Source organism: Emys orbicularis, chromosome 4, assembly GCF_028017835.1.
Source record: "Emys orbicularis isolate rEmyOrb1 chromosome 4, rEmyOrb1.hap1, whole genome shotgun sequence".
Lineage (NCBI taxonomy): Eukaryota > Metazoa > Chordata > Testudines > Emydidae > Emys > Emys orbicularis.
Window position 1 is genome coordinate 144,672,259 of NC_088686.1, and position 6,191 is coordinate 144,678,449.

Sequence of the window (6,191 nt, forward strand, 5' to 3'; positions counted from 1 at the left end):
TAAGGTGTTCGTACTGTGCCAGTCACTGTGGTATCTTTGGCATCCTGCAGGATGAAAGTCACTATAGAAGCATAAGACTCTGTTAAGGACCAAGTTCTGCTCTTGGTTCCACTAGTAGAAATCCGAGGTAACTCCACTGACCTCCATGTACTTCTCCCTCACTGCAGAGGAGGCTAATTCTGTAATAGACCAAAGAGGCTATTTTTAAAAAGGCCACAAATGTGCCTGGGAGTGAACTGCACGTTCACAGTTGTCCCAAGACTGCCAATAAGATTTCCTTAAATGAACCAACAGAGCGCCTGTGCTCTGCTGCTCCACATGTGGACTTTCAGCTGCCGATGCCTCTATGAAATGCCCATGATACACAGTACTGGATGGGATTTCACTCACACCCTTTTCATGTTGAACTCATGATGTTTGTTTCTCCGGGGAGAGAGAGAGAGAGAGAGATGCACTGTGGGTTTGGTGTTGACTCAGTGCAATTATTCAGTGTTGTGAGCATGTGAACAACAATCCCTGGGGCCCCTACAGGTCAAAGAGCCATTTTAAGAGTGTTCTGCAGGTTGCTGTTTTCATCTTTGCTCTCCCGATGCCACGGGTATGATGCTAATTCACAGCCAGAAACTAACACAGTGCTAGCAGATTGTCAGAGGTATTAGAGACTGGTGCCTCTCCAAGCACCTTTTTTTGGAAATGTAGTGTCACGAAACCCCATGGTATTTATGTTGCTTCCCTTCTTTTAGGAGATTTCCCATTTTGTATCAATGCTGTATTTTTCCATTTTATTCTAGCTTGTGAGCCACCTGCACGCATCGCTAATGGACGGGACGACCGCAGCAGGGAAAATATTTTCCCTGTTGGCTCAAGTGTGACCTATGAATGTGACCGTGGCTGGTCACTTGTTGGCGTATCCTCCATTCGATGTACAGCTGGTGATGGGGGAACTCCACGCTGGGATGCACCTGCCCCTGAGTGCAAAGGTGATTCATTTCTTCATCGCACTAGAATGACTGAGATTAGAAAAGAGTGGAGGGCACATTGCAATGACCTGGTGGCTGTTTAACATCTTAGCCCTTAAGTATTGAAAATATTTAGAGTCATGGGCCAACTCACTGCAGATTCCTCCTTTGCAGCAGACCAAACACTCCCAGCTGGGATGCCCACTGCCAGCGTCCTCTCTGCCCTGGCACTTGGACACATGATCTGCCCTGACCTATGCCCGAACTTATGCTTGATCATCCAATTTCCACCTTGCTGAATTTCTCCCTCAGACACACTCCACACCTGTCCCATCTCTTGGTTTGTGGTTCCCAATCCAGCCGTCCTGATGGTGGCACTTTTAATGTAGAATCCCTTCTGTGTGTGTGTGGTGTCAGTATGTTTGTCCTGGCTCAGCACCCTTGTAACATCCTCAACAATTCTCCCCCTTCTTCACAGGTACAGATGGGCAGTGGCGGTGGGATAGCGATTACACTGCGAGGGAGACGTGGGATGGTTCAGCAGTGGGACTGAGGCACTTGTTGGGGGACTCAGGGAGGGTTGGTAGGTTGCAGGAAGGTTGGGATGTTTGCCTCACTGATTCTGGAAGGACTAAGCACTGTAGGAGGGTGGTTTGGCTAATTTACTGACATGGGGCTTGATTGATCAGCAGCTCCCCTTAAAGAGAATTTACCTACACTTTAAACAGCAAGTGCTGGATTCTTCTGTAACTTCTCTGGCTTCCCTGAAGCCACTCCTCTCACTTACTCCACTGAGAACCAGGGCAATCAGGCCTTACATTCGTCTACCTAAGGTGTTCGTACTGTGCCAGTCACTGTGGTATCTTTGGCATCCTGCAGGATGAAAGTCACTATAGAAGCATAAGACTCTGTTAAGGACCAAGTTCTGCTCTTGGTTCCACTGGTATAAATCCAAGGTAACTCCACTGACTTCCATGTACTTCTCCCTCACTGCAGAGGAGGCTAATTCTGCAATAGACCAAAGACGCTATTTTTAAAAAGGCCACAAATGTGCCTGGGAGTGAACTGCACGTTCACAGTTGTCCCAAGACTGCCAATAAGACTTCCTTAAATGAACCAACAGAGCGCCTGTGCTCTGCTGCTCCACGTGTGGACTTTCAGCTGCCAATGTCTCCAGGAAATGCCCATGATACACAGTACTGGATGGGATTTCACTCGCACCCTTTTCTTGTTGAACTCATGATGTTTGTTTCTCCGGAGAGAGAGATGCACTGTGGGTTTGGTGTTACAAGCAGTTTATTTCTTTGCAAAACCAAAACAGCTGCAATGAAGTGAACTAAGGGCATGATTTACTGGCAATAAGCCCTATACACCGTGCATCTCCCCTTCGCACTGAACTGTCTTCTCTTCTGCCTTTTCCTTTCAGTTTGGTGTCCAAAGCCAGATGTGCAAAATGGAGGAATGGTCAATGCATTAGATGAAAAAGAGTGTTACAACGTGAATGAAAGCATTACTTTCAAATGCTCTCCTGGGTACCAATTTTCAAACCATTGGTATCAGTCTACAACAGACAGCTTTAGTATTACTTGTTCAGCTGATGGCACCTGGACGGTGTTACCCAAGTGTGTAAGCATCACAGTCCATTTAGGTTTCTTGATGCACCCTGTCCAATTTCTAGTGTAAAACATAACACTATCTGAATGTACCTTTGCTTCTTTAAAATAATGAGGTCTGTTTGGTGAGGGAGATAGATCTGCCGTTGATACAACTTAAGTGGAAAAAATAAGTTGACCTGAAAGCAAACAAATCCCATCACTCCCCTGTGACGGGTTGGATCACAGAAACCCCCTTGGGAGCTGCCACCTGATGTGCAAAGACTTCCCCTGCTCCTGTTTTCCCTGCCAGCTCAGGACTCCAGCACCCTGTCTTGCTGGACCAGACACTCCCGTCTGCTCCAACACAGACCCAGGGTCTGAATCACTTGTCCCAAAGCTGCAAGTTTACCCGAAAACAGCTCACAGAAGTGTGCTTGTCTTTAGCACTCAGATGCCCAACTCCCAATGGGGTCTAAACCCAGATAAATCCGTTTTACCCTGCATAAAGCTTATGCAGGGCAAACTCATAAATTGTTCGCCCTCTATAACATTGATAGAGAGATATGCACAGTTGTTTGCTCCCCCAGGTATTAATACACACTCTGAGTAAATTACTAAATAAAAAGTGATTTTACTAAATACAGAAAATAGGATTTAAGTGGTTCCAAATAGTAACAGACAGAACAAAGTAAGTCACCAAGCAAAATAAAATAAAATGCGCAAATCTAGGTCTAATCAAACTGAATACAGATAATCTCACCCTCAGAGATGCTTCAGTAAGTTTTTTCTCAGACTGGACACCTTCCAGGCCTGGGCACAATTCTTTCCCCTGGTACAGCTCTTGTTGCAGCTCAGCTGATAGCTAGAGGATTCTTCATGATGGCTCCTCTCTCCTCTCTGTTCTCTTCCACCCCTTTATATATCTTTTGCATAAGGTAGGAACCCTTTGTCCCTCTGGGTTTCTACCCCCCTCACTGGAAAAGCACCAGGTTAAAGATGGATTCCAGTTCAGGTGACATGATCACATGTCACTGCAAGACTTCATTGCCCACTTGCCAGCACACACATATACAGGAAGACTCACAGGTAAACACAGCCATCTGCAGACAATGGTCCTTGTTAATGGGAGTCATCAAGATTCCAAACCCCCATTAATGGCCCACACTTTACATAATTACAATAGGCCCTCAGAGTTATATTTTATATTTCTAGTTTTAGATACAAGAGTGGTACCTTTATACAAATAGGATGATCACACTCTGTAGATTATAAGCTTTGTAATGATACCTTACAAGAGACCTTTTGCATGAAGCATATTCCAGTTACATTATATTCACTTATTATTATGTTTTTATAAAACCATATAGACTGCACAACGTCACATCCCCCACCCCATCTATTTCTTGTATTTTAAGGGAGGAGGTTTTCTTCCTTTGCAGTGGCTGCTCCATGCCCAAAATAATATAAAATAGGTAAAATGTGGTGGTTAAAAATCACAACAGGAAGAAAATGTTATGCCCTATTATGAAGTATAGAGAGAGGTTTTCAAAGCAGTCAGTGGTGTGACATGTGATGTATCTTCTGTTGGTCTGGGGCATAGTATAAAGCAAATATCATGACTGACTGCTTTAGTGAGCAACTGCCAGGGAGTTCAGCATTGTACAAGTGTAAATGGAGGCCTGGTTCCTGTCCCAGGAGTTTACAGTCCAGTGCCAGATTCTGCAAGTTGCTCAGAACTTCCTCAACGTTGCTTAGCAGTCTCAGAGCCTGTAGAAGTTAAGAATTGAGGGCACTCAGCATTTATCGGGATCAGTCCCTAAGGGTACGTCTTCACTTACATCCGGGTCCGGATGTAAGCAATCGGTTTTCTGAGTTCGATTTATCGCGTCTGGTTAAGACGCGATAAATCGATCCCGGATCGATCCCGGAAGTGCCCCGGATCGATCCCGGAAGTGCTCGCCGTCGACGCTGGTACTCCAGCTCGGCGAGCGGAGTACGCAGCATCGACGGGGGAGCCTTCCTGCCGCGTCTGGACCGCGGTAACTTCAGACTAAGGTACTTCGAATTCAGCTACGTTATTAACGTAGCTGAATTTGCGTACCTTAGTCCGAATTGGGGGGGTTAGTGTAGACCAGGCCTAAGTCAGGCACAGACGGTGTGAGACAGACACATGTAATAGACTGTGTGTATGTGCAGAAATTGTAAATGACCAAAGCCTTCCCAAGACGACTGCCAAAGCTGAGCACCCTGTCTCTCTGCCTCTCAGCCATTGCCACTCACGCCTGCTGTCTCCAGGGCCAGAGAGGGAGAGAGCCCAGTTGCTCTGTTTCCCTGGCACTGGAGTCAGGAGGAGTCTGAGTGGCCAGGCTCTCTAGCTGCTGGAGCTTGGATGGAGTCTGTGTGGCCAGGGTCTCTGCCTGCTGGCTGGTGTGATCAGCCACAAAGCCAAAACATTTCTATTTGGGGGTCTCTTGAAGTAGAATTTTTCTTGAAATCCCTTCCCATGAAAAATGTCAGGGTCGTTTTTGTTTTTGTTCCGGTTCAGGATGAAACTGTTTTTAAAAGCACAATATAGTTCACATGAAATTTTCATTTTCTGGCCAGCTCTAATTGAGAATGTCCAACACCTTTCTAAATCATATAATATGTCAGATACAGACTGTATGAGACAGACACATGTAACACACTGCATAATGGTTCAGATTAAAAAGGACCAAGCATGCTTGTGAGGATAGGTCCTTATCTTCTTCAGCGTAATCACAGTCCCTCTGTTTCTGTTTTACAGGAGAAGCAAATAATGTCACCCCTGTGCAACATGGTTCGCGAGAGTGTAAAGTTTCTCCAGTGTGGCCTCTCTCTGACAGAACTGAGAACCCTGCTGGAAACACAGAAACTGTATCTGGAGATTCAGAAATTTAAGCGAGACCTACAAAAATACAAGGAATAGCTGAAATCTGTGACCCATTACTGTGACAAACTGTCTCCTTTGGATGCAGTTTGTATAATTACTTTCTACATATGATGATTGTTACTATTGGCAGAGAACTTGCTAGTACGTCTAGTGATACAGGAAGAGATTAGCCAGTACCTCAGGAATCAGATTTTTTTCATGCTCTGTGCCAGTGGTTGGGGGTTTTTTTCTTTCCTTTCAATCTGACAAATGGTAAGTCCCTACTTGATAAATTAGGGATTTCATCTTCTTATATGTTTGTGGGGACTATAATAAAAGGGTTGAATTCAGATTCCTTTCAATTCAGAAAGGGAAAGCAAGTTGAGAGAAACTAGTTTAAAATGTATGGAAGTAAATGTTCAGTTGATGCAAGCATCAGACCCTATGCAGAATACACCAACAACCTTGAGCTTTCAGCAATCACCCAACTGTTGCATATGTTTTACCTTAATGCATTATAACCCAAACATATTTAAAGTAGCGAATGGCTATTTAACTGCCTGATTTCCATGAACCTTAAGGGCAACTCTGTTCACAAATCCCTCTGCCCCACGGTGAAAATGTAAAGCTTAAAGCCAGTTTTCTGCCCTATCCTGTTATTTAAAAAGTGGGCAGTTTTTTCCTTCACAAACTGAACAAATCTATTTTTGGTTGACATCAGTGCTGATCTCATCTGTAGCATTTCTA